Raw genomic sequence first — 13,288 nt, forward strand, 5'->3', positions numbered from 1 at the left:
ATTTCCAGTCTATTCTGAACACCTCACATCTCACAATATTGTTTTTAGGCCAAAAGGTTGCACCGAGGTAGCTGGATGACTAAGCTAAGCGACACAAGTGGGAGGCACAAACAGCAGTACCACTGGACTTATACGGCAGGATCAGTGCCTTGCTTGCAGTCTTCTAGGTAACGCAAATAATCTGTACAAATATGCACACAGGAGCATGGCCAGTAAAATATGGAACACATACTTTATGGATAAACAATGTCACTACACTTCATGCCGAGAAGCTAACCAAATAGTTTTCTCCATACAATATACTCCCAACTATTCGCTGAAATACCTAGCTTTTATCACCACGTAAATGAACTCAGCAGTCAGATCCATAATAAAGTGTGTCATCACACAAGTCAGGTTCAGGATAGACTCATCACAGTTCAGGTAAATTTAAGTTTGACATTTGCTATAAAACAAACACACAAATAGTCAATTAGTATGTTTTTGGACATTGGGAGGAAACCAGAGCACCCAAAGAAAACCCTCACAACTTATTAGGAGAACATACAAACTCCACATAGATATTGCCAGGGTTGGAATCTCAAACCCATATGACCCCAGCACTGTGAGGAAGCAATGCTAACTACTGTGCCACTGTGCTGTCAAAATTTTTACAAATTGTTTAGGAATGTTTATAGCGTCACAGTTGAGTAAAAAGTAATAGAAAGACTGTAAACTGCTTTGGGTTTGGGTTTTGACATGCACCAAAAAATAGAAAATCGAGGTATAAACACTAATATGAATATTTACAAAGAAGATAAGTTTTTCTTTAATTATTTTATACTATGAAACAGTCCCAGTTTTCTGCACCATAAATGGAAATGGCCAAGTGGAAAAGGATTGGGGCTGCCTTAAAACCTAACTCTCATGACAGCTGCTTCTGTTTTGGCTGTAAATACTGACTCATTCTCGCCCCCAGGTAACTTTCTTCCACAGCTCCACTAAAAAAGCCAACCTCCCTCTTCCCTGTTCTGAGCCCGACTGAAGATGCCGGGCGCGAGCGGGGAATTTATGCGATCCGAGTCTCGCGAGATCCGACGCGAGACTTGGAAGTCAGAGCCTCGGTTTCATTTTTTTTGTGCGCCGGAAATACCCGGACAGTGCTCGGATCCCGTCGGATCCGCACTGTTCGGGTGGGCTCGGATTATCCGCTCATCTCTAGTTGATATCAGTGACAATTGGAGATTTCATGACAAAGAACCGAACACACCCGAACTTAGCAGATTCGAGAATCGAGCCGAGCCGGCTCGGTACTTTCACGCGCCCTCGGAACTAAAAACGAGACAAAGCGTCAACATTACGTCATCGGATCTCCGTGAGATAGAGATCTCGTGAGATAGAGATAGATAGATGTACTTGCTCAGTGACCATTGAAGGTTTCTTTTGCAGGTTTTTTTTTTTTGCAGGATTATTTATTCTAATTAAGAGCCCTGCCTATGGGGCCCCCTTGCCCGTGGGGCCCCCGGGCACCTGCCCATTAGTGCCCAATGGAAAAGATGGCCCTGCACAGAGGGACACACAAGGGGTAGCACAGTTCTTGGCAGTCTCTAGTGCAGTTGGGCAGCGTCAGAGGTAGAAAAGAAAGAGGAGGGGTAGCAGTGTTCTTCAAAGTCTCCAGTGACATTCGGGAGAGCTTCATTGCGCCATTGCTAATTGCCATTGCTGAAATAGAAATAATAGGTCTGACAGGCTTGGTCTTCTAAATCTGTAGTCACATTGTACTGTGTTATATAGGTAGCATACAAAGAGGAGAGCTCCATTGCTCTATTGCTAATTGTCATTGCTGAAATAGAAATAATAGGGCTGGCAGGCTTGGTCTTCTAAATCTGCAATCACATTGTACTGTGTTATATAGGTAAAACACAAAGAGGAGAGCTCCATTGCTCCATTGCTAATTGCACCACTTTTCTTTACTGACACTGCTGTGTGGCAATGTTTCCTAGATGTGCTAGGAACTGCCGTGTGTTTTGAGTCATTGCTCTGTTGCTTAGCATCCAGCCAGGTCTCAGCAGTCTTTGTTTGAAAGTGTATGAAATTAATATTGTGACCTGTGAGGTGGTCAAAATTGACTGCAATGGACTTGAAATTAGTGTTATTGAGGTTAATAATAATGTAGGGGGAAGAAAAAGCAAAAATATGTGATTTTTAGCAAAAAAATAGGGATTTTAGAAAAGAAATTGTGATCCAAAACTAAAACCAAAACACGCAAGGGGGGTTTTGCCAAAACCAAAACACGAAGTTAATTCAGATCCAAAACCAAAACCAAAACATGGGGGTCAGTGAACATCTCTAGTTTAAATGTACATTGATATTAAAAGAAAATTTATATAAAATGAAAAGTACTTACCTGTGGCCTAGTAGTCCAGTGGGGCCTGCCACAGCAGCCCTGGAGCCTTCACCCCCCAAGAGCCAGCCAGGAGTGGCTTCCAGAAGGGCTCACAGACCAGTCACCTGGGTTCAATTGAATCCAGAAGGTGCAGCACCTCCTGGGAGTCCCATCAGGCTGTGCCAATCGGGAGCTCAGAGAGCTCCAAGAGCGACAGGCAAGGGGCTACTGCCCTGGAATCTAGTCCCTCTCCCTCTGGCATGATTTTGGGCGAGGGGGGAGAGCCAGAACCCAGGGCAGAGTCTCTAGAAGTATTTTTGTGGTAGATTTAATAGACATTCTGGTACCAGGGAGGAGAAGAGGTGAGGCTGAACCACCTTGTCCCTGGCAGCTCATGGATTACCTCCTGCAAGGTTAGGACCGCAAAACTGCATAAAAAGAGCCCTGTTTAACAATGTAAAGTATTATTCCATCTGAAATTTTAGGAGGATTGCTTGTACCTCAAACTAGGGGCAGCACGGTGGCTTAGTGATTAGCACTTCTGCCTCACAGCACTGGGGTCATGAGTTGAATTCCCGACCATGGCCTTATCTGCGTGGAGTTTGTATGTCCTCCCTGTGTTTGTGTGGGTTTCCTCCGGGTGCTCAGGTTTCCTCCACATACTAGTAGGTTAATTGGCCGCTATTAAAATTGACCATAGTCTCTCTCTGTCTCTGTGTGTGTGTGTGTGTGTGTGTCTGTGTGTATATGTTAGGGAATTTAGACTGTAAGCTCCAATGGGGCAGGGACTGATGTGAATGAGTTCTCTGTACAGCGCTGTGGAATCAGTGGCGCTATATAAATAAATGATGAAGATGATGATAGCATGTAACTGTCCTTATTAGGAATGCTTGAACTAATAAAACATCACTGTTTCAAGATCCTGCTTTGACTCCTACTTACCTGCTTTAATTCCTGTGACCTACAGACTAGACCAATTTAATCCAATATCCCCCTTTTTTGAGGTTGGGACCCAGTATCTAGTAGTAACGCTCTGCCCGCTACCTTGCAGCTCTGGCCAGTGTGAAAGACCATAGGGAACCATCCACAGCAACCCTGATCTAAAGGAAGAGGTCAGGTGTACCAGCCCAGGTGCACTAGCTGCAAAGAGTACCCAGCATGCAGTTCTCGATGTCCGTGGAAGGAGTCTAGTGGTGACAGAAGACCTCCCTCTCTTGACTTTAGAGGGGCACCAATTGAGATACAAGACAGGGGGCGGTGGCAAAGACAGCTCGTTGGTTCCCAGCAACATGGCAGGGTGGCCATCTGGAGGTCATCTGTCACCCTACTCTATTTTTCTTTTGTCTGGCAGTACAATGTAAGTTGTGCTATGTCTTTGAACTATTATAGCAATATTATTAGGAACCATGGCCTTGGCATTCCTTTATAAACACATCCCCACAGGAAACATAATATGACTTCCTCTCTTAACTCTAGGCCATACCTGGCCACGATATTTCCCATGCACAGACATACACACACACCACACCAGCACACCCATTGCTCAATATCATTCCTTACTGTCTTGGACACACATTGCTTTCTGAGTATTGTACATACAAATCTACATGCAAGTTCACTGACTGGCAACATAATACAACCTGCCAGCAACTGCTGTTCCTTTGTAGATCTATGGCTGCATGTACACTGAGAGCAAGCTATATAATGTTTGCACTCCATCTATGGTGTGCACAGATAGATATATCTATATAAATTAGTTCATTTGACTTAAATGTCCCTTAATGTTTTCTCACTTGAGAGTGCTTAATCCGCACCTCTAGAACAAACTACTCTAGTGGCCCCAAGATGCAGTAATCCATTAAAGCTTCCATGGCCACCACCCCTGTCACATATTTTATATCTATTGGGTTGCAAACCCACATGTTCCTTATTTCATCTGGTTTTCAGTGTTACTCCCCTAATGTGAGTGATGCAGTATTTCTTGTAGGTACTGCAGCGTTACCAACCATGCTCGACATTTATTCACATTGGTTTACAAGCTTCCATTACTACTGACTTGTGTAGACAATACTTTTATATTATCCACTCAGTTGGCTTCACTCTAACTTAAAAAACTCCTATCAAATCTGTCTTACAGATCCACCCTGTGTACCTTCGATATGGTGATATCTATTGGACTACCATTCTATACATTTTTTTTGACAATCTATAGTACTTGCTTACTTGCTTGTAAAAAGACTGAGGATATACTATTTTGCAGACAGCAAACATTACATTACATTCTAAAATGCAAACTAAATTAAATTAATCAGGCTGCCCTAGTATCAAGATCATTCTTGCAACTTGATATAAGTATGTCACCTTTATAGACTTTCCTTTTCCCCTTGCCCTCCTCCTTCCTTACCTACACCATGATACAGTCTTGACCTGTGTTGTGCAGCACTAGCTGCTGTACCACTAGCTGTGCTCCTCCTACTATGCACAGAGAGTTGTGATTATACACCCTTCCTCTCTGAGCATTCTTACAGTCTTACTGGCTTGCCAATAAAATAAGACCTGATAGACAGAATGACCAGTCACAGTAAAAGTGCAGTAAATACATGTTTGTTCTTTTTGCACCAGTGGCTTATACAAAACAATATGACACCAGTGGAGATGCCTGGGTTGTCTGGGCATACACTTAGATAACAAATAGCTCTACTGACAAGGGCAAAAAAGAAGTATTTTGTTTCCATCAGCTGGTGAATCTTAAAAATATACACCAGTTGAAATAACAATGTATTGCAAGAATATTTACACATTTAGGGTCTGATTTACAATTGAATACAAGTCTGTGTACAGTGCATAAAACTCACACAATATTCAAATAGGTAGGGCCCTGGTTGGGCTTGACCCATGACACAAGAGCTATGAGGCAGCAATGTCTGAGCATTCAGAAGTCAATATGCCTCATTCACAAGTGAAAAGTGTCCGAGGCACAACGAAAACCCTCTTTGGTGCTATGGTTGGCCTTGATTTTTGCAAGTGCACCTTGTTTTTATCCAAAGAGCATAGGATTAAGGAGGAAGAGGGTGCCATTGAAATTCAACTGATGGGTGTGCAGAGTGGGGTTTTCAAAGTGCAAAGTAGTTGCACTGGTTCATCTAGGTTTGCATAGCAAAGCAACACAATAGATAAGGGGGTGGAGAGGGTACAAATTGTTTCCCTCAGAAGGTTTTCTTATTGCACCAGCTCAGAGCTAGCAGAAATCTATTTGTATTCTATACTTTTAATAGGATATATCTTGTATCATGCAATTGCCCTTTGGTGAAGAAGCACATTTCTAGGCGCGCTTCGCCCAATGTAAAACAAGAAAAAAACATACTGTGACATACTCTGTAGAAGGGAGTGCCAGGAGGAAGTGGAAAAGTACATTGTGATCCTCATTCTATATCTTTGTTTCTTTTGCACTTAAATTCCAATTTATTTGGGTTAAAATTCCCCAGTAAATGTCACCCAGTGACAATTAATTATCTGGTTATTACCTTAAAGGTAATTCAAGGGGCCATAGTGACAGAGAATTACTCTAAGGTGGTTGACACCCTGAATTTCTTGCATTACAAGAGTAGTCATTATAGACCCTGGCGTGACAATATTCCAAAGGGTCAATTTCTCTGTATTAAGAGAAACTGTTCAGATGCTAATGATTTTAAATTACACTCTGGTAAATTATATAAGTCATTCCAGGAACAAGGATATCCTGAGTATATTTTGGATAAGGCCTTAAATGAAGTAGAAGAGCTGGATAGATCTTATTTGTTTACTCATCACCTTAGGGCAATGATGGGCAAACTACGGCCCGCGGGCCAGATCCGGCCGACTAAGAGGTTCTATCCGGCCCGCCAATATTTTAAAAAATTTCATTAAAATATGCATAAAATTATTAGGGCCGACCCTGTGTGTCAGAACCTTCATTTTTATGCCTTCCCAGCTATTTCTTCATTACACTTCATCCTCCTTCCTAAAAGGACACTTCATATGTCAATCACTCAAACACCTGCCCGCCCCCTAATGGCTGAAAGTCATGTGAGAAGAGATGGGCTGGGCCATATACTAAGGCGGATTTCGATTGGCTGCTGTGTTGTCAGTTAGTGGCTCATCAGAAAGACGGATCATTGCAACAACCTGCTGAAATAAGTGCAGTGTCTGTACGATCGCTGCACTTATAGAGGTAACACTGCTATATAACACCCTCCCGTCCCATTCAGAAAATTTGTATTATATATTTCGATATTTGAGTTTTTTAATAAATTATATTGGCCCGCCTAAAGTTTTTCTTTTTTATTTGGCCCGCTCCTGAAAAAGTTTGCCCATCACTGCCCTAGGGGAAGAGATGTTGACAAATGAATGATTCTTACAGCTCAATACAATAGCCTTGCTGGAGAGATTAAACGTATTGTGAAGAAGAATGCTGCCTTGTAAGAGTTGGACGAATATATTGGTCTCTTAGTTAAGAATAAATAACATCATAGTGTTTAGGAGATCAGGGAATGACTAGCGCCCAACTTTTTTAAGAAGGATGATATGGTAAAAACTTCTTTTACTGCAACTCGAATGTTGAGAGATGGTTAGCGAGACCAAATGGTTTCTTTAAATGTGGTAAACTTAAAATGTTCTACCTGTGGATTTGCTGATCATAAGTACATTGATTTTACATTGTTTGTATCAGGTGAAAGTTTCCAATTAATAAGTCTTTGAATTGCCAATCTACCTTCATTATATACTTAATTGTATGTCACGGGCACTAGGAGTCTTTACCCAGGGATCACCAGGTGGTAGGCTTACCAGAGCAATGTAGGTGGTAATAGGGTACTCTGGTAGCAGGGTGATCACGGAACAGTAAATAGCAGATGATGAGATGTTCAGGAAAGTCTATGACTAGCAACACTGGTAATATGGAGGTAATAGTACACGAGGAACTGTATGGACAAGGACACGTGAAGGTAGTCAGTGGTCTGCGATAGCAAGTTGTACCACTGCTATAGTGAGGAGGAATGTCCAACAGAAACGAGGAGGTGATGAGAGTCAGCGGTCTGCGGATAGCAAGTTGTACCGCTGTCTGAGTGAAGGAATGGAATCCAGGTGGAGGTATCCGGGGAGTCAGTGGTCTGCGATAGCAAGTTGTACCACTGCTATGTGAGAGGATACTGGAACAGGTGATACTGGAAACAGGGATCAGTGGTCTGCTACTAGCAAGTTGTACCACTGAATATATATGTGAGGAGGTGCACGGGGAGAGACTGCAACACCGGGTAAACACGGCACCTTAACACGATCCACAGTAATATGCACAATATAGATATATATATGAATGACTGAACAGCACTGCAAATATGGAAAGTCTCTTGAAGTAATCCGGAACAAGATAGTACAGTCAATGATGGCAACAGACTCAGCGGATAGCAGACTCCAGAGAAGAACCAACACAGTCCAGCAAGATATGCAATACACCAGCACAGTCAATGAGAAGTATGCATACCGTGGTTCAGAAGCAGGCAGTCAGACAGGAGTGCAGCGATACCTGAGCAGCAGGAGGCCGGCAGGATGAGAAGTCCCTGGATGGATGAAGCAGAGGTCTAGTAGGTGCAGCGCACAGGTAAGTAAACCAACAGGGACACGAATCCACAGGAATCGGTAGAACGCGGAACTGGACTCTTGGAGGACCCAGGAGAATGGTGATGATCTAGCAGCAGGATAGCGGATGAGACACGAATCCAATGCTGACAGGCGGGTAGAGACCAGCGGAACACAGGGAAGGCGTGGAGAGCGGATCAGCAGTAGATGGACGATTAGCGCTGGCAGCAGCAGCAGGGCTCTGCGGACACACGGAGGTAACCAGTAGCAACCAGCAGGTGCAAATAGCAATGGAACACGGGTGAGCAGAGTAGACCAGGAGCTGTTGATCACGGAGAGTAGCGGATGGCAATAATAGCAGCAGTCTCGAGGAAACACGGGAGAGATGAGATGAAGACTGTAGTGCACAGAGGCAGCGGATAGGAATCAGCTAACAGTCACGATGATGATACACAGACGAGTTGCAAGCTGGAGTCTGTAGTGCATGGAGACAGCGGATAGGAATCAGCTAACAGTCACGATGTTGAAACACAGAGGAGTTGCAAGCTGGAGACTGTAGTGCACGGAGGCAGCGGATAGGAATCAGCTAACAGTCACGATGTTGAAACACAGACGAGTTGCAAACTGGAGACTGTAGTGCACGGAGGCAGCGGATAGGAATCAGCTGACAGTCTTGATGATGAACAGGTGAGTAGATGTGGAGAGTGGCTGAAGTGCACGGAGGCAGTGGATAGGAATCAGCTCACAGTCTTGATGATGAACAGAAGGGTTGAAGTGGTTTAGAAGACTGTAGTGCACGGAGGTAGCGGATAGGAATCAGCTAACAGTCACGATGATACACTTGATGGTAGAAGTGGTATGGGAACCACAGTAGTAGAAGTGGTTTGGAAACCACAGAGGTAGAAGTGGTTTGGAAACCACAGGAATCAGCAGCGCTGAATACACGAGGAAACACAGGAACACCTTCAGAGACTCATGGGGAATGAGACTCCAAGATCAGGCCACGTGGTGTTGACCACAGGAGCTTAATATAGGGAGTGTTGCCTGATCTGCCAATTAAGTTAAAGGGACATACACTGAAGGGTAGGAAAGGGCTGCGCATGCGCAGACCCTCAGGATGGAGGACGACCACGGTTCCTAAATGTCCGGGAAGAGGCACTCACGGTCCGGTGAGTGACATTGTAAGTGTGGAATTCAGAATGTGGGCCGTACAACAAGATGTGTGGGTGTATGATTCCAGGAACATTGCCGCAATATATTGAAAAATGTTAGTTCACGTTGGTTATCTACTCATGTCAATCTGTGTCAAGGGGGCCGATTAGCTGGTCTGAACACTATGGGGGGTGGGGTTAGGTTTCACTTGTTATGTAAACGTGAGGCATACTGGATCTTTAGGCTTAAGACATTTACTCCACAGGGCTTAAACGATAGTATGGAGTTGAATAACATCTGATTGTATGTCCTCAATCACAAATTTACAGGTCACTTTTAGTCTTTGAGGTTTTTATTATGTATTTTTATGTTATTTTAATGTTTGTTTACGTTTTAATAATTGTGATGCGATCCATATTATGAACTTTTATCTGTTTATTTTGGTAACCATGACATCGGCATTACCGATTCTATGTGGGCCGCAGTCTATAGAAAGTATGAATGAGGACCTTCTTTGGCAGCTCTGGATCATGTGATCATCGGATAGACCATTGGCGGATTTCGATCATGTGACCGTGGCTGGATGCTATTCATAGTACCCGGTTATGTACTCCAGCTATGCTTCTGATGAAGCAGCTTGCTATGAGCCGAGAAACACGCCAGTATGCGAGTTATCTTTGTTGGTGTGAAGCAATGTTTCATTAAACACTGGGGTTAATTCATTCAGCACCAGCTCCAGGTGCTAAACTGCATGCTATTTGATCAACTCAGAGACGGACATTCAGCACACTTGATTCTGTAGGCTGGAGAAACGGATAAGTACCATCTCTATTGATTGGAAATTTTTTCTCATACACACCCTGATTTTTTCTTTTTATTGAAGATCTGAAGCACACGAAGCTGTGCCATTTGGGTGTTATAGCCTCTGCTCATTTTCAATCCATTATTTCAGCAAAATTATAATATTCATATCAACTTTGGAAATTCCCTAAAATGTGGTTCTTAATTACTAATTAAGAGCTTCTGGAGTCGGACTGTGTTAATGTGCTATACATTATGATTTCACTCGCTACAAACCACCAATTTATATTTGTTTTTTATCATTTTTTCAGTATGATATGATTGATTAGTGTTCATGTATTAATTGATTTTATTAAAGACTCATTGTTTGGTTTTAAGCATAGCACTGTCTTTTGCCTTTTCTATATTGTTAAAGTACAGGAGAGGATCTACCGCTTTCTATACTTGTGCCCTGTAGCCACCTACTAGTTATGCTGCTGCCCACGAACATAAAATCACAGATTTGGGAAAATGCCACATAGGCCCTCACTGCACGAGGAACAACAGGAACTCTATCACCAATGATAGAATTATTGCACAGAGTAGCAGGTAGGCAGGTTAGGAAAAAGAGTGGAGTGATTGCAGGACACATGATTGATTTGGAGTCTACTTTTCCCACTTGCCATCAGGATCAGATTAGGTTTTTTTACACTGTGAACATGGACTAGTGTGGCTGGTCCCCCTTCCCTCACACTCCATAGGTGCTGTGGTACATCTTTTTACTAAAAGCCTGGTACTTTTGGCACTTTGTATGTTAAATGTGTAAGTTCAATATCATGTGTGGTGCAGTGCGCCTATGTACAATGGAAAATAAAATATGTTTTCAAATGTTCATGTGGGTTTGGTGGCTCCTAGCAGTATTTGTGTTGACTTCCCTTCTCTCAAGTGCTCTGAATGGGAGCAAACAGCTCCAGGCGCCCCACAGGAGCTTTATGCGGGGTTCATTAGAAGCAAGAGAGTGGCGGTATACAGACTCTTGAAAACCGATTCCCCATTTGAAGAGCAGAGAGCAGCAGAGCTAGAACCTTTTCTTGTAGTGTAAGGGAGTTACCTGCCTGTCCGGCTGCCAGTGGGCTCCTTCCGGTCATTGAAGCTGCTCTCATACTGGCCGAGTTTGTGAGCCGGTCAGGGCTCACCTCCCGGGCCATGCTAAATATCCTGGATATTTCATTGTAAGAATTTCAGGACATATATTATTATTAGCTGACCGATCAGCGGAGGTTACTATTCTGGAATTGTATGATATTCATCTGCAAGCTTTTTTAGTGTGGCCACACTGTATCAGTTTTTTATCTTACATGTTTAAATCATCAGGAATACGTGTAGCACTATCCTAATAGTGCCTATGTTGTTCTTATTTCTTTTTCATATCATCTGAATGTATGATTTTTTTTAGTCTTACCAGACAATATTTAATTATTTTGTTGCCCTGTGTATTTTATTATTTAGTTAACCATTATTTGTGCAGTATTTGGTATCCAACATTGCCTCTGGCTATCTACGTTGGAATCTCATTGTTGTTTGAACATTATCTATGTGATATGGTTTATTGAATAAACATTTTTTACAATTTATCTCACAGAATTTTTTATTGGGTGGTCAGTTGGTTTAGTTTTCCAGCGCTGTTATTTGTCTTTTTGTCCCGGTCATGTGAATGTCTGGTGCCGCAGTGAGTCAATCAGGGTTTGTCATGCCAACACGCAGCGACGCGTTGACACTGCATGACATCGACACACCCGCGGTTATATAAGCCCCTGGCCACCACCATCTTGAAAACGGTCCAAAGGTAGAGCCAAAGGGAGAGGACATTGTGGGACATCCAGAAGAACCGGTGACGGTAGCGGAAGTGGCAAAGTGGCAGGGAGCCCTTGTAAGGGCTAGAAGCTACCCTGCTACAAGAAGAGGATGGCAAGTCAAGAAAAGAAGATGCCGGAAGAAGCTCCCACCAGAAAGTAGAAGAAGACGCCGACATCAAGAAAAAGAAGAGATCAACAGTGGGTAGCCCTTGTAAGGACTAAGAGCGCCCCCACCAATTGACAGTGGAGACCAGCATGCTGAAGAGGCGCCGCCAGCTGGAGGGTCTGCAAGACCCGAAAACGCCAGGGCAAGTTGAGTACCCTGTGCGGAGCAGGTAAGTATAATTTCTTTTGTTAGACTGGCACAAGGCCCGTGGGCCATTCGGGCACTAGGCCCATGGGACAAGTAGTGGGCACAAGACCCAACCCCATTAGGAATCAGGTAGGGTTAATTGGGCATAAGGCCCACTGGTGCACCTGGTCATTAGGCCCATAGGTAGTTAGGGGCTTAAGGCCCCAAAGTTAGTCTTTGGGCACAAGGCCCAGTAGGTAGTTAGTGGGCGCAAGGCCCATAGGTAGTTAGTAGACTGGGCACAAGGCCCATAGTAAAAGGGCACATGCAACTTGCTAGTAGCAGGGCACAAGACCCTTAATCTAAAGGGCACAAGGCCTTTGTATTTAGGCAGGGCAAAAAGCCTTATGGTGAGTCTTGGTACAAAGCCCATAGTTAGGGCTAGGCACAGGTCCCATCACAAGTTAGGCCACAAGGTTCGGCACAGTTAGGGATAGGTAGAGCTATTCAGTTTTAGGGCAATAGACAGGTTGGGCCCCCAAGACCCTAAAGTTTAGTGGGGCACAAGGCCTTCATAGGTTGAGAGGGAGCTAGGCCCTTTAGGCCCTAGTGATTAGAGGGACATTAAGTCCCTGTTGATAGCAGGGCAGTAGTCCCTTACAGTTGTATAGATGGGCGCTAGGCTCTGGGTAATTAGGCGGGCGTTCAGTCCTATGTAGTTAAGTTTTTGGTTGCTGAAAGTGGCATATAAGACCCCTATTTCTGGTCCGGAAGATCACCCAAAATCGTGAGCCCCAAGAGAGGGGGCTGAAAAGCCGGGGTTCAGGTCTGTGGAGCATCTGACTTTGACTTAGGTCTGCTGTTTACATTAGTGACCTGAAAAGGGGGTCTACTTTTGACATGGTTGTCTGGAGTGGGGTCTGCTTTTGACCCTGTTTATCTGAACCAGGGGTCTCCTTTTGACACTTGGCACGAGGATTGATGCATTTAAACAGGGGGTTGTCACTAACTATTGGCACTCACTCCAGTTGTGGGACAGAACAAGCCTAGGGGAACAAAACAATATACATCTGGTCTTGGGAGCAACTGATGATTGTAAATATCTACAAGTACTAATACTAGTTCTTCTGACATCCCAAACATGTGCTCACATTAGCATGAATATAAGGTTAATACTTCCCCCCCTACTGTATTCACTAATTGTTCCAACTGTGAAGGTACCTTGCACCA

The 13,288-nt window shown here is 43.7% G+C and overlaps 1 non-coding gene across 1 annotated transcript; it reads right to left on the reverse strand.

Annotated features, from left to right (window-relative positions):
* Positions 1-349: 349 nt before the first annotated feature.
* LOC142147666 (small nucleolar RNA SNORD50) lies at positions 350-421 on the reverse strand. Its single transcript, XR_012690778.1, has one exon. It is a non-coding gene; the product is annotated as a small nucleolar RNA SNORD50 (small nucleolar RNA).
* Between the last annotated feature and the right edge of the window lie 12,867 nt (positions 422-13,288).

Source organism: Mixophyes fleayi, chromosome 3 (assembly GCF_038048845.1).
Source record: "Mixophyes fleayi isolate aMixFle1 chromosome 3, aMixFle1.hap1, whole genome shotgun sequence".
Taxonomy (NCBI): Eukaryota; Metazoa; Chordata; class Amphibia; order Anura; family Limnodynastidae; genus Mixophyes; species Mixophyes fleayi.